General features: G+C 44.8%; 1 protein-coding gene and 1 long non-coding RNA gene across 2 annotated transcripts in view; one reads left to right on the top strand and one right to left on the bottom strand.

Annotated features, from left to right (window-relative positions):
* Nucleotides 1-25,710, top strand: part of Mrpl33 (mitochondrial ribosomal protein L33) — a 41,449-nt gene that overhangs the window by 4,749 nt on the left and 10,990 nt on the right. The window lies entirely within an intron of this gene.
* LOC143148554 (uncharacterized) lies at nt 12,655-14,114 on the bottom strand. The gene is made up of 4 exons (XR_012992517.1): nt 13,991-14,114; nt 13,477-13,680; nt 13,001-13,096; nt 12,655-12,807 (listed from the first exon to the last, which is right to left on the bottom strand). It is a non-coding gene; the product is annotated as an uncharacterized LOC143148554 (long non-coding RNA).

Here is a 25,710-nt window from a genome sequence, read left to right as displayed (position 1 = left end):
AAAGACATAGTTAGGTTAGATTGATAGATTTATATCGAAATGTAATATCGTTACACTGCGACGCGATTGGTAACTTTTCTTTTGTATCGGTTAGCACGCGCCACCGTTCAAACTAACCTATATCGGAAAGGGTATTCTTTTTACCGTTTGAACACGACAAATTGGGAATTTGAATATCATCGATGCTTCTATTACGACAGATGGTCGGACTCATTATTTGGTGAAATCGAGCTCGTCGAAAATTTATGCACACTCTCGCACTCCTGGTAAAATCATTTCCAAAATTCACCGTTTGTACGTCCGAGTTAATTTTCGGTATGCGCGCGTGTATACACTGCTAATGCATCCGCGCGACCAAACACATGCACATCACCGCACGCGGGCGTGCAACGTTGTGCTCGCGCACGTTCGTTTCTCCCACTACACGCGCATAGAAACATGTGCGGGGGCACACGAACGGGAAAGGTGTATTGAATCGACGAGTATCATGCAGCTGACAGCTAGAGCTAATTGAATCTTGACTCTATCTATCTGTCGACTCGAGCTGAGACTCGACTACCGCCGCCACCGCCGCGAATTGCATTTCCGTTCGACAGAATCGTTCGCGCTCGAGAATTCTATCTTCCCCCTTAATCCTCTTCGTTTTTGTTATGTAGAAATATGCAAAAACGTCCTCCCCCAATCCTATGCGCCGGATACTGTTAAAGAGCACCCGGTTCGTGTTAAATCTTTACCATGCGCGTTTGTCCATTTCCTTGAACGTCAAGTGGAAGTTGATTGATTCTTTTTTGTTTAGCAATATAGAGGGTGTCCACAGATAATCGTGAAGAACGGTGCGTCAAATGATTGGCGGCGGATAAAAATTGTCTTTATCGAAGAACTTTATAGGAAAAATTTGTACACATTTTCAACGAACTAGATTAGATGAGGCATTACTCGAACCTGATAATTTAGCATTCCGTACAGAAATTAATTGCATCGTGTACGCGGGTTGCCTGTCTGCAGGCGTCTGAACTCACGAATCAAGAATGTTTTTACTCTTTCGATCTATGAAATTTTGGAAAAAAAGAAATACCTTTTATCCGTGTAATATTTTTCATTCATCGTCACTCGCTAATTTGAAGTTATTACACGCTAAGGGGGTGAATTCAGACCAGCGTCAATAACTCGATGCTTCTCTTAATAAAAGGAAAAATAATAATTTTAATCAAAGACATCGGTCCACGAAATACACTCCGGGTACAAAAGATTGAATATCTTTCGCGATGGGAGAGGATTGGGGAAGGGTGCGCAGAGAGTGTGAAACAGCGATGTTTTTGATTCAAGAGATACCCCCTTTAGGCGAGTAGGTACTCCTTTCTTCTTTAGTTTATCTCTTCGTTGCTCCATTCCGTGAAACCTACGTCGAGCATCGTTTATCTTTTTCTTAATTTATTTATCCGGCGGAGAGACACGATATAAAATGTTATAAAGAATCGAGGAGGAACGATAGTGTACAACGGTTCGTGGAACCTCTTTTATTGGGAACGGACATTTCTTTTCAACGCAAATTGAATGGAAGATTTCCATGCTCCACGGCATTCAACCGCGTGGCGGATCAATGGGGGGCTCTCGATGAAATTTTAATTAGAAAAGAGCAAGATGTACCGGGGCCAAAGGTGCAACAGAATAATAGTAGATCAAAGGTTGTACCGAGAGTTTCCAAGGCACAATTTTTACGTTGTTCGCGGTCTCAAAATGGAGTTGCGAACACGCTCGCGATCTATAACCACGTTAAGGTGAAACGTGGAAGGGATATTGTACATAGACGTAATTTTTTTTTATTAACAACTTAACCTTAAAAACGAACACCGGTACCACGATTCCGATCGAATCTGTGTACAGATGTAATTTTTTTTATTACCAACTTAACCTTAAAGTCGAACATCGGTACCACGATTCCGATCGAATCGAAGGAATTGAATTAAAAAAGTTACTCGATTCCGAACGTATCACGGATACCCGTTCGTACTAACCGCGGCACACTTTGCACCTCTTCCAGCTTCTGATAATAATATCAAAAACCGGGCGAATCTTTTAACATCGTTCGACGGTGCGGTGCGATCCGCTCGTAAACAGCGTAGAGCGAGGAGATGCGAGGGAGAGCGATAAACGCGGGATGGGAGGGGGGGGGGGGAGGGGGTTCCCCGTCTAGGATTCTATAATCCGTACCATCTTTATCGTTAAATTCTGTACTCGTGGACCGATGCCTCGATTGCGCAATCAAGATGGCATCGAGAAAGGCATCTCTCGCCTTCGACTCAAACTACCAACAAGTATTTCAATATCCGCTCCAATATATTCCCATCGACCCTATAAACGTGTGTGCAGTTATATTGGATTCCCTTCCTCTGCCGCTTCGTTCTCTCTCGCCGCCTCCCCGTACGCCCCCTCCCCCCTCCCACGCCCACCATCTTTCCCTCTCCCTCGCGTTCACGCCGGTTTTTCCGTTTTCCCTTCCTTCGGGGTACGTGTGCGAGCCCGGACCAATCGGCCCTCGACACACCGACGTGCACACGCGGGGAACGTGTGTGCATACCCCCCCCCCCCCCCCCCCCCACGAAGGAAACCGCATTTAAACGTGTTTGGTAACCCTGTAAAAGATTCTTCATCCCCGCGTTCTTCACCGCGAAGAATGGAGGTCCCCCCCCTCTCGGGGGATTCCACGACGGAGGGACGTGACACCAGCTATAAGCGTTCCGCCTGGAACCGATCGTCATTACGATCCTTTTAATTTCCTCGTTATTGGCGGTACCGCTGTTCGGTGCTGAAAGTGATTATAGGTTTCTTATCACCGGGAGCTAGCGCTATGTCCTTGCGTTTGGAGATGTTCCACCCGGGTTATCTACCGGGCGTTGCGTCGTTCCTTACGGAGCGTTTTAATTGGTTACTACTTCGATGGGGGTTTTACATCCTTGGGTAGGGATTATGCATTCTTTATAGGGACGTTGAACGTCGATCACTCGTCGGGGAGAAGATTGTGTAACGTTAGCTTGTATCTTCGGAAGAAGATTGGCTTTTTAAATTGCGGTTTGAAAGTATGGTAGCCTTCGTGACAAATTCTCTTAGGTGGTCTTCACATCGTCTAATTACTGTTGTCACTGCCACTGGTTTATATATTTGGTTAGGGATGGTAACTGTGCGATAGGGGTTGTCCTCGAGACTGCCACTTGCCAGGGAGGAGACTGTGGCTTTAAATGTCGTTAAAGTCTTTGGTCCATACCAAATTGTCTTATGTCCTATCATCTGGTTACTGTTGTCACTGTCATAGCTTTACATCTTTGAATAGGGATGCTAACTGTGTGATAGGGTTGTCCTCGAGGCTATCACTCGCACTACCTGGTTACTGTTGTCACTATCATTGGTTTACATATTTAGATAGGAATAATAATAGATTGTTCAACAACCTAGTAACTGTGTGGTAGGGGTTGTCCTCGAGACTACCACTTGCCAAGAAGGAGACTGTGGCTTCAAATGGAGTTATAGTCTCGTTGACTCCGCACCAAATTGTCTTATGTCTCATCACCTGGTTACTGTTGTCACTGTCATTGGTTTACATATTTAGATAGGAATAATAATAGATTGTTCAACAACCTAGTAACTGTGTGGTAGGGGTTGTCCTCGAGACTACCACTTGCCAAAAAGGAGACTGTGGCTTCAAATGGGGTTATAGTCTCGTTGACTCCGCACCAAATTGTCTTATGTCTCATCACCTGGTTACTGTTGTCACTGTCATAGCTTTACATCTTTGGATAGGGATGATAACCGTGTGATAGGGGTTGTCCTCGAGACTACCACTTGCCAAGAAGGAGACTGTGGCTTTAAATGGGGTTAGAGTCTTGTTGATTCCACACCAAATTGTCTTATGTCTCATCACCTGGTTACTCTTGTCACTGTCATAGCTCTACATCTTTAGATAGGGATGATAACGATGGGGTTGTCCTCGAAGCTACCACTCGCCAAGGAAAAGACTGTGGCTTTAAATGGTGGTTTCGAAACCTCTAGGCATGTCTCATACATTTTTGAAATTTGAATTTCTCACTGGCAACAGTGGAAATTTTCCAAGATAGGGAAACCTCACCAAACAGTCCCTCGATGGATCTAAGACGATAACACGCGTATATTTTTCCCCTTTCACCGAATGAATTTACTCCAAAGATGGCGTTCCAAGCGATGGAACACTTCTCGGAGTATATTTCGTAGGTTGAGATATCTCCGCAAGTTTCCACGCTCACGGTGACTAAACGTCGGTTTCAAAAGCGGTCGGAGCGCGGTAGAATGGCCTCGGATAATCATCTGGTAAATTCTTTCCGGATTAATTAGCCGTTCGATGTTCGAGATCACGAAGATAGACTGGGTCGACGGATATGAAATAATTTATCGAGGCGGGTTCCCGGGCACCTGGGCACACATTAAAATCGGGGAAGCCCCGGTTCGTTCGTTTTTCATTTTTTTTTCTCTTTTATTTTTTTTTTTCTTTTTTATTCACGGTTCTATCTCTTAACGTTCTCTTTGTTGTCCCCGCAATCTGTACACACGGCTCCACCGCTTATTATACTAATATGTCCGTCGTGTGTTCATCGCGGTGCATTGCCGTCAAAGGGGTTTCCTCGTTCGAATCTAATTGTTCGAACCCCGATCCCCGGCCAAAGGAACGAAGTGATACGGAGAGGAGACCCGGGACCGGGTTTTCACCTCATTTCAACCGGTGCACGCGATCAAAAACGGACCCCCTTCTTATCCGTGAATCTTTCCGCACGGTTCGCCGACTTTTCGGGGCACGAATTTCGGCCACGATGGCTCCGTGGATACCGCGACCATCTTCTCCCGGATATTCACCAGTCTTTTCGACGAAGAGTGTTGTGCGCTTTTCTAGTTTTTTAGTCCGATAAATCGGAACAGAATCGATGTAATAGGTTGTTCGATATGTTTTCTCGAATGATATGGTACTAGTTGTACGACCAGTATAGTATTAGTCGAATGATATAGTACTAGTCGAATGATATAGCAATAGTTGTACGATTAGTATAGTACTAGTCAAATGATATAGCACTAGTCGAATTATATAGTACTGGACGTACGACTAGTATGGTACTAGTCAAATGATATAGTACTAGTCGTACGACTATTATAGTACTAGTCGAAGGACAAAACTTATCGAACAACCTAGTAGATCCAGATTGTGCCCCACGAGTTGAACTACAAGCGAGTCCTTCCCGATTTAAGAACACGATGATACTCGGGTAACCGAGAAGGGTCACAACGAGCCAAGAACACTCTTGTTTTTAAATTTTCGGCAGCGGTGGTTACCAACCGAGATGAAAAAACCTTCTCGTGGGATCAAAGCGGCCAATCTGTACGGAGGGGAGGTGGGGAAAAAAAAATGGTAACGGATAATCGGAAGTGGAAGAAGTGCCCGAAGCGTGGCTTTGCACGATCCCGGTCCGTGGTTATCGACGAGAATGGACGCGTTGTGCTGGATCAACCGCACAATGAATCCAATCGGTGAAAGGGTTTTGCAATCGTACCCACGTTCACCGAGCGTATCTGCGGGGGATACAGGTACGCTTAGGCACGGTTCCTTTTATAAGTGCCATTATAAGTGCCATTTGAGCATGCCTACACCCGCTTTGTCCGCGAATTTCGAACTGGTCATTGTAATCTCGTTATTGTTTGAAAGGACACCGGATGACAATCCCATTGCGGTTAAAAAACATCCCTCGGGACCGATCGCGTCGATTTTTAGCGCTAACCGTTCGATCTTCGCGGATGTCGAGCCGCCTTGGACGATCAGAGGAGCTCCTTGCAAGTGCAAAGTTTATTTCGAGTTAAGATTCGAGTTAGACTTGTTAACGAAAGAAAAAAAGATTCCATGATTAAATTTAAACACAGGATAATTTATAATCGTACAAACTAGCCATCGAGGAAAATGTTTCGTTACGTTTTGTGACTACAAAGTTTGTCAAAATTTTTACGTCTGACCTTCTCAAGATTGACCGATTATCTTAAAATTACTGTTACGCTTATTGTGGACATATTAGGTTGTTCGGAAAGTCATTTCGTTTTTTATTTTTTCGGTGAAAATGAAACACGATTTTTTTAGGGTGTATAAACATTTTATTAAATTATATATTCTCCATTTTGGAGAACGAAATAATTTTCCGAACAATCCGATAGATATATCACTCGGTCATATTTCGTGGCAAATTTCATCACTTCGGGACGCCTCCATTCACCTCCATTTAAGTTCACCGAAGGGTCCATACAACGTTCATTTTTTCCTCGTGTAAAAATACAGATGCGTCGCTTCCTCCTCGATGATCGTTCGATCCGCCTGGAAACGTTCCCTAAATCCCCAAGATCTGTGATCCAAATTACGTCTTGACGCGAAACTGATTCAGAAATCTTCCTAGGAGGAATCCTTAGAAAACCGGGATACCCCCGCGCGGCCATTGTGCCGGCCGATTATCCGTATCCTTTCTCTGTCAATCAGCCCGCGGCGCTCACAATGGCCGCGGTGACACATTGTGTAATTTGAAATGAATGCAACGGTGAGGCACACCGGGTATAATTGTTTCACGACAGGTCCCAGCGTAACGCGCGGCGCATTAACGCAAGGAACGGACCCGCGGTTGCGTTTCCAGTCCGAACAATGGCACACGGGGGTACGCGCGGTACGGTCCGGGTATCTCGTTACACCGTAATCGAGGAATAATCGATCGCAAAGTTGTAGCACAAGGCAAATTGCTGGGCGTGGTGAGAACGATCCAGGAAACTCGAGAGGGCGAAAGACAAGGGCGCGGACGAACGAGGAAATCCGAGATTTTTCTTCCTTTCCACTCTGGTTCCTACCCCCCCCCCCCCGCCCCCGACCGTTCTTTATTTTTCTGTGCCCATGTAAAAAGGTTTTTATTCAGTGCCGTGTTCACCCTCGAACTGTGTGCACGCGCGCGCGCGCGCACGCCCGCGCTTCCACGAGACTGGGACGCAACAAAGATTCACTTCACGGACAGAGATCTGCGAACTAGGTTAATTAGGGGATCGAGGATCCTCTGTTTATGGAAGCTCCGGTAATGGTTCCTCGATACGTGGTAATACGGAGTTTCGATCGGCGGAGAAATTGTTCGGGTTGTTTCGTAGGTTAGAACGGCGTTGGAATAATTATTTTTTACGATTGACCGGAGAATCGGAAATTTAAGAGTCAATTCTAACTTAGTTGGAGTCCGAAGTCTAGTCACAAACTCTTGGTAGTTGTATTCTAGACTTTTAATGTAACGAAAAAGTTCTGATAAACACGATCCCAAAAATCATACGTTTCCAACGTACGGCCCCTTTAAGTTACAGTGTGAATTGTACGGGAGTTTGGAAGTTAGGACCAATGTCAACGAGCCTAGTCTATTTATGTCGCGTGAAAGGGTAGATTATGTTCTCGACAAGTCCTTCGTATCAGTTTTGATTAATTCCTCTGTCAACGATTACAGTAAGCTTCGTACATCATGATTACCGAATGCATTCAAGTATCTGAAATTTCCAGAGGCATAAATAAATGACACAATAATTCCAGGTAAACTTTCTGCGCTAAATCATTATTTGAATACATTTTAAATAGTATTACAAAGTTTGCTATTTTTTATTACCTTCAATACAGACAGAATGAAAAGGAATTTTGATAAAACAAAAAATTAAATAAATCTATTTCAATAAGATTAATAATACTGCTTCTCAGAAATAAAGTGAGCGACTTATTGCAATAAGGGATACCAACGTGGTAAAATTAGTTGGACCCGGGTATTACACAACTCGATTAAAAATACTTCCGATCGCGGTTAACCAATCTCACGGAATTCAATCGAAATTTGTCTAATCAACTCGGTATCGAGACCGCGCGTCGTATCAGAGACGCGAGAACGGTCCGACCTAATTAATTTATTCGCGCGCGACGAACGCATCGTATTGATTGATGCAAGCGATACGCGGGGCACAGCCTAAACCGCGGAATAATTTTCACTTCGAACACGCAGGGCACTCAGACGCGACAGGATCGTTTTTACCGACCGGTGCGTCCTTTTTCGTTTTTCGGCGGGCGAAACGACGCGACGACACAAGGAAGAAGAACGGGAGAGACGTAGTAGAGTATGATGACAGCGGAAAGACACGTCCGCCATAGAGAGAATGTCGATCTCGTTTTTGCGAACGGTAGGAAGACACGCGGAATGGACGTTGTCGATATCGTTTTCACGAACGACACGTACGTATAAGTTACGATGATGTGAGGCAGATCCATTAGACTATGCAATTGTCCACGTATTGCATTGTCAGCCACCATGGAGATTTCTATTCAGAAATCGCGGAAGTCCCCGGATGCATTGATGAGAGATAGAGGATGATCGAGGACCGCTCTTGTTGCGAGAAGGAAAGAGATACGAGAGAGACGGGATGCCGTGATCGACAAGGATACTGGTTACTCGTATTTCTCTTTTTCTCTCCCTAAACGTCGAGCGTGATATTCGTTTCCATGGACACAGGAAATAACCTCCTTGTAGCGTGCGAAATTCTACTGTACTTTCGGAAGTAAATCTTAACCTTTTATTTCCAACCGTGTTGGTAATCATTGTTACGCGATCTATTATAGTCACGATTTCCAACGTTTTGTCAATTTTAATGGAATAATTACGCAAATAATTAAACATTCGCTACAATGAGACAATTTTTTTCGAATGGAATAAATAATACGTCTTTTATTACAATCGAAGATGTATTTTTTATTTCGTTGAAAATGATTAAAGTCTTCGATACCAAATGATCTAAAACTCGATGTTTAGGTTTGCCCGAAAAATCGATCGATCGATACGATTTGCCTTCGAACGCAACGAGTTCAATGATTTTGGAAATATAACCTCGAAACCCCGTCGTTGTAACTGCGCACCATTGATGAAGTCGTCACAAAGGGTCGAACGGTTAACGAATCATACAACAAAAATGTAGTGGCCACGCATAAGGGTATAAAGAAGAATCGGAATGAACTTGTTCACTGAGCTCTCTTCTGTGTGCGTGGGCGGTGCTCCGTGCCGTTCCCCTATCTTTCTTTCACCAACAAAAACGCCGCAAGACCCTCGACATTTTGCGTACTTCGCGTACTTTACCGCGTCTCCTTACGTTAAATGTGCGATGGAGAGACGAGGTGCGAGATTAAGAAGCAATGCTAGAGGGAGAGAAACTCGGAACCTTTCGTTTCGTGGTTGGACGCGAAGGAGGTACGCGGAGATGGCCCAGGCAGTTACGGCATTATATACCTAACAGGAAGAGAGACAAAGCGAACAAAACACTGTCGGGGCGTCGCTCCGCAAACACAGCGCCCCCACCAACGGGACAGGGAGACGGGGAACTAAAACTTGGAACAAAAGTCCTCACTTTTGTTCCTTCAAAGTTTTTCGAATTATGGCCATAGTGCGGAGAGAAAGACGGAAGAAAGGAGAACGCAGCCGAGAGAGGACCTTCTGTGATTTATATCTCGCCAAGGTTTCGGAATTATTAAACTTTCCAGGGCACCGGAAGAAAGGAGGTGAAGGAAAGATGGTCACGACGGAGGAGTTTCCAAGAGAGCTTGTACTGTAATTAAGCCGTTTTCTAATGAAGATTGATCGTTCAATTAGCACGGCACCTCCCAACCTGTGTCTCATCCGTTATATAGGCTGGTGCAATCTACTTACCGTGGTGTTTGTAACTTTATGTGTTCAGTCGAATTGACAATTTTGACGGATTACATTTTCGACCGTTTTGAAATAAACTTTCTATACGCGTATATGATGTGTCTGCACGCGCTATAACTAAAAACCGTATCGTTTTTATATGAAATTAGATTTAATCGCGATTAAACGGGCAACTATAAATTAATGGAGTACTAAGTCGGATGCCATGTTGAACGAAAGATATTTTAATCCGAGTTTATAATCGTTCCACCATCGGACGATGTTTCTTTTTAACGAGATCCGTTGTTTTCTGTTTCATCGCAGAGGGAGCTGTCGATCTGAATCCATCTAGTGTATAAAAATGTATTCGGCTAACGTTTAATTTCGATGAAAAGCGAATGGTTTTGTCACTAATTTATTGCGATAAACAGAAACGTTTAAATTGTATCCTTTGAGTTTTTGTAATGCATTTTCTTCGTCGGACGAATGCACGCTTAACTGGAATGGTTAAATCGGCGATCGTTCGACGGGTTAATTAGCTACTTGGCGGTCTTTTCATTCGGTCGGTGTCGAAGTTGCAAAATACTGGCAAGGTGGAGCGTTTTCACCGCAGAGCAATGGTCAGTATTCCCGAGCGAGCAGTAAAACACTTCGATTATCCATTAACAAGCAATTAAACTGCTGGTAACGAGGCACAATTCAGGCTCGAGTTGAGTTATCCCTGGAAGAGATTAAAAGCTGCCACTTGTGAGTCTGACGAAACCACCCTTTTGCGTTCCTGTTGCTCTCTCTCTCTCCCTCGCTCTCTTGCGTACTCGCTCCCTTTCCACGGTATCCCCATCTCTGTTTCGTTCCTCCCCTCGACCGTCGTGGCCACAATAGAGAGTGGGAAGCCTCTTTCTATGGATCACACAATGGATATAGTATATCAAACAAATTCGACCCCGTGAAATTATTGGCCACGGTAATCCCACGTTACCGACCGTGGACGATAGTTCTCCCATCCGACGTTACGGCACGTGACCCGCACCGGGACAAGGGGCTGAAAACCACGGTGAAATCTCAGCCATGAAATGAGGAGACGTAACGTCAAGCCCTCCCACCATTAATATCCTTTCGACTCGACCCGCGTTTCTTCCGTTTCGTTTCTTGAAATGTGACCCAGTGAAGTGGTCGTCTATTTTGCCGGACAAAAATCTACATAACCAAGAACCGAGAAGATCCTTCCTCTTCTTCCTTTAGTAGAGCGTTTAGGGGTTAGGTAACGGGGTCACTGTTAAGACGCGATAAGATATTAATTAAACAGAGACAATTATTGGACGAAAGTAGACTAATTTAATTAAATTGATTTACGACGATAAATTGTATCGCGATAATTAGCGATCTTTAATGTCGTGACTACTAATTAGAATTGGTCAATTGTTACTCGTCTTTTCCGTTAATGTACGGAGTTCACGGGGAAGATTTCAATTATTTAGTAAGGAAACGACCCCGACGATGGAATACACACGGCGTTCGTTTAATATTCCACAATTTGATCCGATCATAACGGCATCGATTGAAGCGCATCCTGATTTATGGCAAAGTACATAACAAAGATTTCGATGGCAAATCCAGAGGCGACACGTCCTTCATTCTGACAGGATTGAAAGCCGTAAAAATCCTTGTCGGACGAAAGGGTAGCCCGATCTAGGTACGCATGCGTTTGACAGAGTAGATATATTTCGATCATGGATTTTCGATAGGCTGCAAGGATTAGGGGGTACCCCCGGCTCGCGTGTTTGTTCGAAACAATACTCGACTTAACTGATTGGCCGACGGTCGGTTACGCGCGGTGTATTCTCCGTTTAATTCGACGAATACAGAGTAACGACGTACACGGAATTACCATAATAATCTCGGCTAACGAGTATTGTGTGGTTAATTGAAAAGTCGTAGCTTTTCCGACCGCCCTTCGTTCGAAATTAAATTCTTGCTCTCTGAAATTAAATTCTTCGATGACGAAGACTGTTTAACTGACTCACGCTCGTTTATCACGCGAAGTAACGTTTTCTAAAACATTGCTACGCAAATTGTTCGGAACTTGATTTTTCGCAGAAGTTGTTCGCGATCTAAAGCTCGTAAGACTGTTTTAGACGAGACGAACGTAACCTCTTCAAGGATCAATTATTTTATTTGCAATAAACGAAAACTCGAAAATCGTTACAGTATGTTCCATGAGTCGATGAAATGGATTTAAACAAAATCACGTGACTTGGTTATTTACATTCATCTTCTCATGGAACATACTGTAATGATTCGAACGAGTACTCGAAGACGTTAACTTCCGTGATTCCATTTCCGCGTATCTTTAATAACAAATTCTATCGCGGTGTTAGAATGGTACATTAATTTCAACGATCGAAAATCATCGATGCGTTTGTCGCAGAATTCGTCGCGTCGAGTAAGTTATAGCGGCATCAAATTAGAATCAAATTATAAAACGGCGGAACGGCGAAAAAGAAGACAGTAAGGCAGCGAGCAGTGGGGAGAGAAAAGGTCGTGGGCGTAACTCGCGATAATTTGCATGGAAATTTTTATCGGCACGAACGAAGAGGCAATATCCGGCAGACGCATTTAAGATCTGAGTCCGGATAATAATAGCCACAGAAATGGCATCGTAATGCCCGAACGGGTGACACGAGTAGGTACCTAAGGTTGCCTATATACGCGTTATATTTTCCACGTAGCTATCGCGCGCGGTAATGCAGCGGGGCTGGTGCACGCTGGCGAAACGAACCCACCCATATCGTGCTCGGGCCATGCTGGGGTGGGAAAAAAATGACACCGGGGCCCCTTGCTTTCCGTCGTTAAATTATATATAGTCTTTTCTTTCGCCCTTTCTCGCTTGTTCTTTATCGTCGTCTTATGTTAATATTACTATTCCTTGCAGAACGCGTTTGCGCCCGTCCTTTTTCGCTTTTTTCTTCGGTATCCTTAACGCCTCGGTACGATTAAAAATACATTTCCGCTTTCGCACTGTGTACCGTTCTACGAGCTGTACAACTAACGAGGGAACGATTCTTTGTCCAAATATAATCTGAAAGTGCGAAATTAAATGTATTATTATTGTAATAAACTTCGTCGCACGAATAAAAAAAAACGTAAATATTATACACCGAGTGCAATGCGTTGAGGCGAGCGTATAGCCAGTGGCTGCAATTTAAGCCTAACCTCAAAGATATCGCGCGAACAATTAAATGTAAAATAAAAGATAAAACGAAAAAACAAACCTAAAAGAAATCATGGTAGTGCGGGCCAATTTTTGCGAAGTCGGTGTACACGGTACTCGATTCTCCTGACTTGGGTACATCTGCTACGAATTTGTACTGAATTGAGAAAAGAAATGAGTCAAAATTGTGTATAAACATATTTATAAAATATAACGTGTAACTAAATTTGTTCATTCGTAAATTAATTTTTTAGAAATAAATGTCGGTCTAAACTTAATCAAAGATCAATATTAGTAGAAAGTTGTGCCCTGAGTTCTATATTAGTATATATAGATTTAACGTCGAGCATTAGACGATTAAAGGTAAAGAAAAGAACGATTTCAAGATCCGCGATAAAACACAGATCAAAATCGACAAAAATTGCTCGAGCGTTTTTTATCCAGAGCGATCGATATATATCCACCGAAAAGGGATCATCGAGAGGCGAGGCCGAGGATCGACGGTAAAACACTCGTAGGAGCATAATATAACCGTACCGGGCGCGGGATCAGTTGCTTGATGGACTGGAAGCTCACGGAAGGCTTCAGAACGCCGTCTTAACCGACCCAGGAAAAGGCTGCAAGTACCTACTCGTGCACGGGTGGTGAACACGTACACGGCGTATTACTGTGACCGAGTATCCAGCTTCGTGGCTGGCTTCTGGGGATCCTGCTGAGCTCCTTTTTTGCTGTCCGTTCCCGCTATAAAAGAGTATTTAAGAGACTTTTGCGGAAACAAAACAACGAAGGGAAAAAATACAGGAAAAAATCGAACAGCTAGTGACGAAGGCGCGCGCAGCGCAGAAGGAGAAACTGAAAAGGAAAGACAGAGTTGTATACGGAGGAACAGGAGCGCAGGGGGGGGGGGGGAAGAAACTGAAAGAAAATCGACGTGTATGCGTGTGCGTGCCCCGTGGCGTGCACCCCGCCGACATGCCTCGTCGTTTTCGACGAGGCCATCGAAAACAATCAGGACAATGGGTCCTCGAACGTTCTTATTTATTATACTTACATGGCACTGTACACTACACAACGCGAATGAATGGGAGACCGCGGTTAGACGGGACGTGCGAGCGCGTGTGCATTTTGCTTGCCCCCTCCACGGTGAACGCGCGCAAAAGAACGCATGCGATTTTCTGAACGGGACAGAGAGAGAAGAAGCGCGGCGAGAGGGGTCCGTTTGAAAGAGCGAAGGTTAAAGAGAGTTGTTTTGTGAACGGTCGATTGATAGCGCGATGTTAATAGCCCGTCCGCCTTTTAATGGTACCGTTTCTTGTCCCTTAACGCGCCACGGGGATGCTAATCGCCCGTTAGTTGGACGCTATTACCGTCGAAAGTCGCTTTTCGCACTTTGTAATTGGATGGATTGGGATACAGTGGAACGTCGATTATTGGAATGTCATTGGACCGTAAATATCTACGTGAGACCGTGGCGACCTCCTTTGCGAACTACGATGCAACCACCAGAGGGCTAAGGATCGAGATCAGTTGTTTCCCACAAGTTATCGATCAATGTTCGATTTCTATGTATGTGAGAATCGAAACATTAATTAACATCGCGACAGAATCTGTTGGAAACGCTTTACCGATGAGAACAAGGCCAGGATGAGAATATGAATTTCCCTATTCCTGTTCGTGCAGCAGTGAGTAAAATAATAAATTATAACGGCATTTGAACTGTGCTATCGAATCTTGAATCATCAATGAAACACTATGTTACTAACCTTACTCCTGTATCGAAATCATTATGGATACAAATAACTCCTACAGAAAGGATATTCAAAATTCATTTTTCGAGGCCATTTTTAATCTATGTGTAATTTGTTTTATATCGACTATTGAATATTTGCTACTTTGTTTCAATTCGCCGAATAGGTAATTCACATATTTCGCCGTAAATTTTATATATCGAATTATTGTGTCACAGAATATTAGTTCATCTTTTTCAAAATTGTCTGCAGTGTATTTTATGGAAACTTATTCACGGCAATCCGAATGTTCTATTAGGCGAAGAGAGTATGCGCTTCCTTTTCCATATCAAAACATTCTTCTTTAATGGTTCCTTTTCATTTGACATAAAGTCGTATCTTTCATTGCTGTGACATTGAATGTCGCGACATCTGTCATCTCGAGAACTAAATCTCACGCTGTGAAGATGCTTCAATCGGTGTCGCGACTACGATGTGACGAAATTAAATCGAGTTTTATCTCTAGCCATATTTTTAAATCAATATCATAATACTGAGATGATAATAAAGAAATCCTGTTGTTTTCGTCGAAGAAGACGTTTTGTTTTGGATGTTGCGTTGAATCGATAAGGTGGATCGGAACGGATAAAGGAGTTAATCTCGAGTTTACTTATTTCGTTCTGGAAACTGCTGGCGCTGCATAGAAACGCGTACTTCTAATGCCTCTCATGCGGGTTTTATTGTGCAACGATCTCTTGTTGCCTGTAGAATCGCCACGAACAAAGATCCTCAGGAGGGTATCGTCATCGCCCCGGTGTGTCGGATAACGATGGATGAGTGAATAACGAGAAAAAATTTAATGTACCGCGAGGACGTTCAAGTGCGTTTCTTTCTTTATAACCTCTATTAGAACGACTCGCTGTTCTGATAATTACTACACAAGGTTAGTGGTCGCGATGAATTCAATCGAATTTATAGTAATTTAGAATCGACTTTTTTACCATTAGAATAGATTTAGGTTATTATCGTATATGCATAGAGTAGGTTATTATTATTTTATGTTCGGTATGAAGAACAATTTGCACAGAACTGTTACCAAACTTAACCTCAAAGATAAAGAAAAGTTAAAGAAAGTGTCGGCGAAAGAAGGTTAAAAAATCACGAATTTCGGAGGGAAGGTAATTGAAATAACGAGAAGAAAGGTAGGCAAATGATGTATCCAATAATCGTTCCTGGTGTGTAATTGTACTTGTCGAATCCGTTCAAAAGTTCCTCGTTGAGTATCGATAAATGAGATCGAATAAATATCGTTTAAAAACGCAGTCAACAGCAACAGTAATTGTGCGGAGTGGGATCGTCATGGAAATATCGAAAATCTGTGTCCACTCGAATGACACCCGGGCCGGGGTTTTATTGCGCCAATAAAACGTCATTTTTCGCGCGTTTCGAAAAAGAATCGGCTGGCGCCGCGATGAAAAGCAGGAAACTAACCGGCGCGGCGTTTCCGAAATGAACGGTGTATAAAATAAATTCTCTGCGCTCGCGGTGGGTCGCCACGAGTGGCCGCGATCGCGCTAGCCCGTTGTAATAGATGAGTCCGGTGCGAGATGTATGCGTGTATATTGCCAAAGTACTTATGGCAGCCACGTTTATGGCGTACAGCTGTACAAGCCTGGCAGCGGCCGACATGAAATCCCAGTCGAGCACCCTTCATCCACGTCACGTCCGCCACTGATTAACATTAACTTCGTGGAAAAAAATTGTACCAAATGGCAGGCAGCCGGCGGCAGCCACAGTTTTGGCGTGCGCTTCGATGACTTCGCGATTTTTCGCCCTTTCCCTCCTGCGCGGTGCAGCGAACTCGCGCAAACGGAAACTCGGCGAAAAATGCATCAAAATTGCAGCACAGTTGCTCGCGTGTTACGTTTCGTGGGGTCCAGTTAACCTCTTCCGAAGTATGCGTAGGTTTCGTTTCTTGACTAGTTCAAATATCGTAACGTCAACGTAACCGCTGAAATTGTAAATTGATATTCGTAATGAAATTTTCCAACGATACAACACGGTGATATTGTTGCAAGTTTGATAGATCTCACGAATCGATGTCAGTTTAATTAGCGATTCGTCTTGAGAAAATAAGTTCTTCCTTCAAGAGGTTAACCGCACCTCACTCACTCTTGAACTTAACATTGTTCGTTCAACCACATTCTTCACCGTAACGGAAGAATACCATATATTAATATACGATGTAATTTTCCTATGTTAGGTTAAGATAACCTTCGATTTTCATTCTACATGTACCGAAGAGATCTCAAAGTGGTTGGAACGTTCACGAAAAAGTAATTCCTGCTTGTCGGAGTTACGTACTTCGATTATTTGCTTTTAGAACCCGATATACGGTACATATACATTTAAGGGGCAGTGTAACTTCGCTCTAATATCACGTCGGTCTCAACTTGGGATTCTCGGGACACGTAGCCCCCGCCATTGTCCTTTTTACGGGCCACGTGATCTCGAATTCGCACGGAATAGTTTCGCGGCGACAATGAGCATACCTATTCCTTCTACCCGACCAGCTTTCTTCCCAGGGACAAAGATATTGAATACCGTTTCACATGCCCGCCACGTAGCCAGATCGCGTGGATCACGATCGCCCGGGAGAGAGAGAGAGTCTACCATCTTGAACTTAGAGGAAGGAGGGAGGGCATCACGGTGACCTTAACGTTCATCGTGTTTTCAGGACACTGTTCCCCCCCACTTCCCCCGTCTCTCGGTTCGTTTCTCGGTTCTCATCGACGACCCTCTATTATTCGACGATATTAAAATTGTCTTCTGTAATGGAGCCGCGGCTTGAATAATTTCCGGGGCAGCCTGTTTGGAAGTACCGTCGCGCCTTCGACGTTTCTTTCGACCTAGTAATTTAATCGGGACGGACGTCGAAATAATGGCGGTCGTAGAACGTAACGATTTATTCGACGCTCGAACTCCCAATTTTTTTTTTTTTAATCATGGACAAATTCGAATAGCCCGTTACACCCGGTGAATATTGTATAAAAATCAATATTCGTAACTCGTACAAAATTCGTTTCGTTCAATTTGAAAAGTCTGTATCGGACAATACGCGATGTAGTCTTCAGCGGGGATCTAAACCCCACGTCTACGGCCCTTGTAAATTCCAGGGAACGTTCTACTCTGTTTTTGTATTCGTTGTTTTTAATTAAGGTTCCAGGCACGAGAGGTTTCGAGTAAATAAATTCTAAGGTTCCCGAACTTCCCAAATTTTTTTAGACTGTTTATCAATTTCGTTAGGTATTCGAAGCCACTTGGAACCCTTCTTCGGGTATCAGAAACGATTCGAGGTGTCGCGTGGTAACGCCAAACGCCCACCGGTGCACGTACCGCGTATATTAATCTGGGATTATTTTCGAACGTGCGACTAATTTAATTTTTCGTTCTCCCCTGCTCGCGATCTCTGTTCGCGACCCTCGACCCGTTGTCAATTGCAGGTCGACACCTTTGCCCCGTCGCGTGCGCCTAATCGCTTTAGAATTAACTGCACCCCAGCGAGCTTTTGTCGAGTAGCTCGATATCGGGGATCGGGCGAAGCTCACGGGGTCTGCGAACGGGACCAGCTCGTAGCTTCTTTTTAATTCGACGATCGAGCCGCACCACGTGACACGCAACAGTTCCGAGTCGTACGGAACCACCCCAACGCAATTCTCCAAGCCCAAATTGGGATGCGACTTCACGGCTGGTTAATTAAACATCGACACAAAGTTTCAAGCTCGAACAGAGGCGTGCACTTCTTTGGGTCGGATTAGAACAGTGTTTCTCAACTTTTTCAAACCGTCGACACTTCGAATTTAAAAAGATCCCCGTGACGTTGAATAATTTTTAAAATGAAAATTTGTCGGACGACTCGAACAAGGAAAATATTAATCGTTTTATTTTCAACGTAGGTAACAAAAAAAAAAAATTTTTAAACATTAATATTCTACATTAAGCCTTTGATACCTGAAGATCTATTAACCAAAAACTGGTCGATTCTGGAGAACACTTATCGTCCTTAAAAATGTTAATTTCTAAGAATTATCGATCTTTGTTATTATAATATTCGAGAATCAATTTTCCCCCTTTTATTATATTACCGACATATGTTAAAAAAAGAAAAAAAAAAAAAAACTGGGGGATCTTCTCTCACTTCTGAAAGTACTTGAAAAGAAATTGGATGTCTCTAGTAACAAAGAATAAGTGTCTCGTTAAGTGGTTCGTTTGCGCGTTAACGGGGTGACGTGTTCTAACGTCCGAATTCCAGAATCGAAATTCATCCTTTTGCCGAAAAAAACACGCGACCGAAGTGTCTTCAACGTCCTCGGCTCGAGTATCAGGAACGGTTGCAGGTACTTCTTTCACGCACAGGATCGCGTCCGTTCGTCGTTCGCTTCGCACAGTAGGTACGCGCGGCTCGTCCTCGAGATTCTCGAGTGAACGAGAACGAGGAGGTTCGACGAACGCTGTTTAAAGGAGAATAGGGTCAACACGGTGTATACCGATCGCCGTGGACTGTTACGAGCACCGGGAGATGAAAGAGACGTGGGAGGCCGGTAAAAGGAGCTGATGGAGCGGACGCTCCTTGTTATTGTAGCCATAATGGATGGGCAAACAGGACGACACGATTGAAACCGTGGCAGGTAAAACGTGCCCTGCGAAGAATCCACACGACCCTCGTGAGGCCCCGTACCTGCGTAAAAGCCGTGTCACGAGTCAAACATTACATAAGAAATCCGATCCGCCGTGTTATGCGGATAGAGGTGAGCGACCAATCGCGGCGATCGGTGACCATTTCGATGAGATCTGGGCGGGAAACGCGAATTCAAATTTTGAGCCGGCGACTCGAAGCAATCGAAGAGTGATCTTCGATATCCGGAGCAGTATGGTGTACCCAAAATCTCAATGTCTCAGTGTTCGAGACCCTCCTCAGATAATAATCGTCTACGTTCGATAAAAATGTTTCTTACGTCGATAAAATGTTTAACAGGAATGTTTCTCCACCGCAAATAACTCACCAAGTTCCGATGAAACTTGACGAAACTTGAATTACCGACGTTGGGTCTCGAACGACCCCCAGAAGCCGACAGAAGTCATCCTAGGTGTTGAACACTGGCTAGAAGACTCGACAAAGATTCCCTTGTGATATTGTCGCACATATCGCTTCCTCGAATGCGAAACGTGCAACGACAATGTTTCTCCATCGTGGATACCTACTGGGTTTCGATTCGAGCTTCGATGAAATTTAAGTTCCGGTGTGGGGTCTCTCGAATGATCCCCGAAAGATTGCCAGAAGTCATCCCGGGGGTTAAACGCCGGCTCGAGGGGATTAACAATGATGCTTTGTCTTCGTTCGACATCGCGTTCGAACGCGTTTTGTAATTTGCAGCTACAGAGAAGACGATCCTAGTCGAGGACGAGCTAAAATTCGGTGGCTAAAAACCAGGAGGGGGGGCGAAGAGGCTACGCTCGAGCGTGGGAGATAGGTCGTTGTATTTCACTTACAATACGAAACGTATTTGAATGGGAGCAGCGGATTCCATCGTCGATGGTAGGGGGAGGGGAGGTGAGGGGTGGGGGATGCCCGCGGGGGTGGCGCGCCCGGCGATGGAAATGGCGCCTGCGCGAGGGGCGCGGACGATCATTGAAATGGAAATGCCATTGACGCAAAGTGAAAGTAATTAATGGAATATACCCGGAGCGATAGAATGAATTTGACGGTGGCGCGGCCTTGTCGCGCGAACTGCGGCTGGAACAGTGAATTACGCGTACGTGGTAGGGAGAGGAGACTCGGGAGAGGGATCGTGGTGGGGGGTACGAGGTGGTGGGGGGAAGTAACAGCGAACGAGAAACGAGAAACGACACGAGCTGGGTACTGCGGAGGGGTGAAAGGTGAGAGATCCGATTCTACGAAGATTCGAATCGCTTCGTTATCCGGAATTTGAACTTTCTTGGCTGATTTTGACAATTCTCGAAAAAAACAATCAACGTTCGAACAATTTCTCGTTGAGAGAACGATCAAGTATCGGTTTTCGACCGGTTGTTTATTACGTAGAACGTTTATTTCGTATTCGTTGATTTTCTTCAGTTCAGCGCCACCTCGCGCGCATTTTCAACACTAGTGTACTGTTTGGCGAAGTAGTCACGCGTACTGACGGGAGATAGTCAATGACAGCGGATGAAAAAGGGACGAGGGACAGGAAAGAGGAGAAAGAGATACAAAATGACGAAAATACAGAAAATAGTAGGAAAGGGTTGGTGAAATCGTACCGCTCAAGATATTTCACGTTTAATCCTTTTGTAAGTTGTTATTTATCTCCGAGACACCTGTTACTGTACAGGTTAGTATTTTTCCGCGAACAAACAAATTTGCGATGTGAACATTTCTCAAATACTCGTGCGAAGAATAACTTTGATAATCGAAAACGTAACGAGGTAAATGGGAGCCGTACCGAGGCGAAGAAAAAAAAAAAAGAAAAAAGAAAAAAAATAATTGTCTCGAGCGAGAGGACGCGGAGAATGAATCCTGTCAAAAAGCAAGGAGACAACGGGGAACGGAGAACGGTAACAGACAAGAGAGAAGAGGTCGCAGAGAGACGGGGAATTTTAATAGATTTAATTAATATTTCATTTGCATGCTATTTCTCGCCCCCTCTCGAGCACCCTATTCTCCGCAACTGTGTGTGAACGCGGAAGCTCCGTCCGCGCGCGTATGGAATCAGACGCAGTTTGCACTAATACGCGGATAAAAAAGGTGCAGTAGGTTCCAGTAGCAGAGAGACGACCGGCAAGGTAATCTCGTGTAGGTACGTGTGCTGAAATTTGCCCGTGCACTCGACTGTGCACAGGGAAAGTAAGAGAGGGGAACAGAGAGAGAGAGAGAGAAAAGGGAGGAGAGTCGTACGGAGAATGCGGGATGACGCAGTCCTCTCTGTATTTCAATTTAGCACGTCCATTGTTAGATACTAATATTATTCAGTTGGGAATTGTTTCGTGACGCCCCCTCGCGATCTGCACGAACGGTGTGCCTGTGGACTTCGTCATCGCGCCCAGTCTATTACTCTGTTTCTCTCCTCCTTTTCCATCTCCCCCTCCCCCTTCCCCAGCGCTCTCAACAACCTCCGCGGTTCCCTTTCTCGCGACCATTTCATCCTGAGCGCCCGTCCACCGAACACCCCGCTTCATATCCTCCCCACTCCTCCGCTCGAGGAAGATAATAAAGTATTGCCCAATGAAATACCTCGATATCCGGACCTGGACGAGGCAGGCGAAACGGTTCACAAAGCGCGTGTTGCGTGTCGAGAAATTCCGAGAATGCGACGAAACTGTTCTCAACGAAAATTGATTTCTTTTTTTTTAGTAGCACGGTTCTTTCACGAATGCACGGTTTATCGAAACTTGGTACAATTCGTTTAGAAATAACCGACGTCGAATCGACCCGAACAGTACCAGGTTGCGAACATGGATTATCTGGTACGGAACGATGATTGGAAAAATGCTAAATGTATTCTTCTTTCTCAAATACGTTAGACTCTCGAGAAATGCCGATAATGTCGGCGCATTTCATGTAAATCGATTATTTCGTGGTGAATTGACCCAAACGGTGTACAAGGATTAAAGAATCGTAAGTTTGGGACGTTCAACGTGCTAAGATGCGATAGAATCGGAAAGTATTCGTAATTGAAAGGGGACGAAGGACAATTGAACGACTAGACGCTATCTGTAAGATTGAACGCTTTTAAGTTCGCAGCAAAGATTCCGATGACAAGTCGATCGTGCAATATTCTAAACGAGGGAGAACCAAAGAACAAGAATTTGTTTTTGTTATGAAACATAATACCGGACAAATGTATTCAGAGAGATGCTTTGTGATATTTCGAATCGGGTAAATATTTATATTAGCGTAGGCAGCTCCGATGACCTTGACCTTGACACATGTTGTCAAGGACACTCCCGAGAGATCAGGGACTAATACATATCGATAATGGATGTACGTACCTTACGTTGTCACGGACATATACACGCAGGTAGAGCCAAGATCTTCGCTCGGAGATTCTCCCATTTTTCATAATTACTAACACTTTACGGAATAATGAGCGTTTTTGGAGGTTACTCAAGAGTGTCCTCGATGACACGTGTCGAAACGAAGCCCGAAGTAAATCACTTACCTCGATTTGTTATTTGACTGGCATCGAATTGATATAATTATCCACAGAGGAATTTATAATAATACACATAAATGTGAACGACGAGAAAACTCTTTGTTCGAAGATATTCGCGCGGTACTGAACGAATAAGGAAACAATCTATGTTAACCTAGGAAATAACCTGTGCCAAAGAAAATCAGCTACCCATTCTGGACGAACGTTCGAATAACGAAGGTTCTACAGTATCTTCGTGCAAAGTCGAGAAAAGCACCATGATTGTTCGAGAAGAAACGGTACCGTGGTTCCCGTTACCGAATGTCCCGACGGTGACCACGTTTTCGTTTACTCGCACACACGCGTTCCGCGGTCTCTTCGCTGCAGCGAGGTCGCCACGATACGGTGCGGTACGGTCGGGGAGGGGAGAGGATGAGAACAAACTACGATGCAGGTTTATTTGCCGATGTTCGGCAACACTGTATACGCTTCCCAGATTCATGGACAGAGCCGCGGAAGGACCGCGTTTCTTTTCTTTCGTCTCTCGATTGGCTTCCATGCGCACTTGTGCTAGGGGCCGCCGCTGGCGCGAGCAAATACGTGGGTGTACACGTGCACATAGTCGATACAGGTAGAGGGCGAAGCTCCGCGTTCCTGAACGGAGAAGGAGAGCGGCAGAGTAAATATTGATGGAAGTCAAAAAAATTTTAAAAGCCGTCCCACTGGTGCCCGGTTCGTTGTGTTTCGGGTAGCCGGTGCTTTCCCGCGGATCGAGATTTTAAGTATTCGACAAATATCGATGTTTCCGTTGATTCTCGATCCGTCCCGTGTCCCGTCGCTCCGCGCGCATTTTGTGGAAATTTTATCGGAACGTACACCGCTCGTATCCGCTCCCCTCCGTCAATCCAGGGGCTTCGAATATCGCGGGAAACGCGAGTGTTTCTCTCATTTTTCGTTTCACCGCGCGGCCCCAAAAGCGATTTTGCACGCGCGTAGAGTTTTTTTTTCGAAAACATTCGCTCTACCCACCTAGCGTTGTTTTTCGCGAATGGTTTACCGTTGCGCGCGAAACTGTACCGGTGTCGCGCTTTTTGGAGGTTACGTCACGGTATTCGTTCGAAAAGTAATGCAGTAGACGATCGAGCGTACCATACCGTGTGAATAACCTAAAAATTCGTGGCGCGAGACAGAACGTGCCTCGATTGTGCCCCGATGGTATTTTCACAAAATTGTAAATCGTCATTGAACCAAAACAGATAAAACGAAACAATTCACCGATTTTACACGACCAAAGAATTAATCACCGATTTTTCACGAATTCTCGCGACGACGTTCTCTCCGTTGACCACCAGATCGCGCTCGACATGATAACTCCGCTTGATAAATCCCCCTACCGTTCCACGGATCGAATCGGTTTCCAAGTTTTTGGAACCGTTTTCGCGATATCCCGGCGGAGCGGCTTAAAATGCGCGGCGGGGAGAACGAGAGAGGCAGGCGGCGAGCGGCGTGGCAGGATGGAGGGGAGGGGCCCCCATTATGCTCTATTATGAATGGTAACCAGTAGCCAAAGGAGGAAACTCCGCGGGGTGTCGATATATTGCCACCCCGAGAGCCAGCCAAGCCACGGCTCGTAAATAATAAGCGGCATTATAATGCACCGGCGTGCACCACCACCGTCGGGGTACAAATTGCCGGGTATATAACGCGGGGTGCGTGTTCAGGCATCGACCTATCGGATATATGCCTTGTAGAGGCCAATCGATTATCGGTATTTCATCGATACGTGTACTCGTAGGCAGCTCCCCACACACCAACCCACCACCACCTCCCCCTACCCGATTCGTTCTCGCCCTCCCCCTCCCTCCTAAAAACCACCCTACCTGGTGGGTGCACGCGCGGGTATCGTAGCCTCGTAATTATTCGAGTATCGGTATTGCCCGCGGGAAAAGTGATCCCGCTCGGCAGAGTCTCGAGACCCTCGAGTGGCGCAACCTACCTAACCTCCGTCGGCTTGGAAAATGATTTCTGTAGTTTTTTGTAGTTGTTTTTTTTTCCACCCTCTTTTTCCATCTTATCGTCGAGCACAGGCAACCGACACGCACGGTGGTGCGACGCGTCGTGTACGTACAATTTCGTGCAGAGTCGTGCAAATGGAGCAGGAGGGGGGAGGCGTAGCGAGGGGAAGGGTTGTGGCCTCGAGCCGGAGGAAAGATTTTTGGCGCGCTTTCTGGGGAGACGCGCGGTTTTAATTACCGTCGATGTACAGTTTTTTCTTTTTTTTTTCTTTTCTTTTCTTCTTTTCTTTTCTTCTTTTCTTTTCTTTTCTTTTTTACTTCCTTTTTTCGCGCTCGATCGACCGACCGGGGCCACAAACGTACGAGAGAGAAAGAGAGAGAAAATTAGAGCGCGCCGGTGGATTCGCGGCAAAAGGAAAAATTCGAGAACAGAAATTTCCCGCGGAGGAGGGAGGAAATACCTGGGCCGGGGGAAAGTGAATTCCGGGCGTCACAGGAGCTCCACTTTCCATTTTATTCCGGTCTTTGGGAATTGGGGAAACTCTTAATTTTACGTATTAACGGACCGGGTACCACGGGAACCTGGTATTCTCGAGCGGCGTTCGCGAAAAGAGGTTAACGCTCGAAAACAAATTAATAAATATTGTAATCCATCGACAACAATTTTCTCAACGCACATATTCGAATTCCAAACATCCTGTGTATTTCTTTTCGTTGAAATGTAACTAAAAACACATACGGGTTCAATAACAAAAAAAAAAAAATAACCTTGAAATGTTCTTCCTAAAACTTTCCCTCTTTCATATTTATCAAGAACAAACTAGCCATCCGAACGATCCGTCG

Source organism: Ptiloglossa arizonensis, chromosome 6 (assembly GCF_051014685.1).
Source record: "Ptiloglossa arizonensis isolate GNS036 chromosome 6, iyPtiAriz1_principal, whole genome shotgun sequence".
Classification (NCBI taxonomy): domain Eukaryota; kingdom Metazoa; phylum Arthropoda; class Insecta; order Hymenoptera; family Colletidae; genus Ptiloglossa; species Ptiloglossa arizonensis.
Note: the sequence above shows the minus strand (reverse complement) of the source record. Positions and strands in the feature narration are given on the sequence as shown.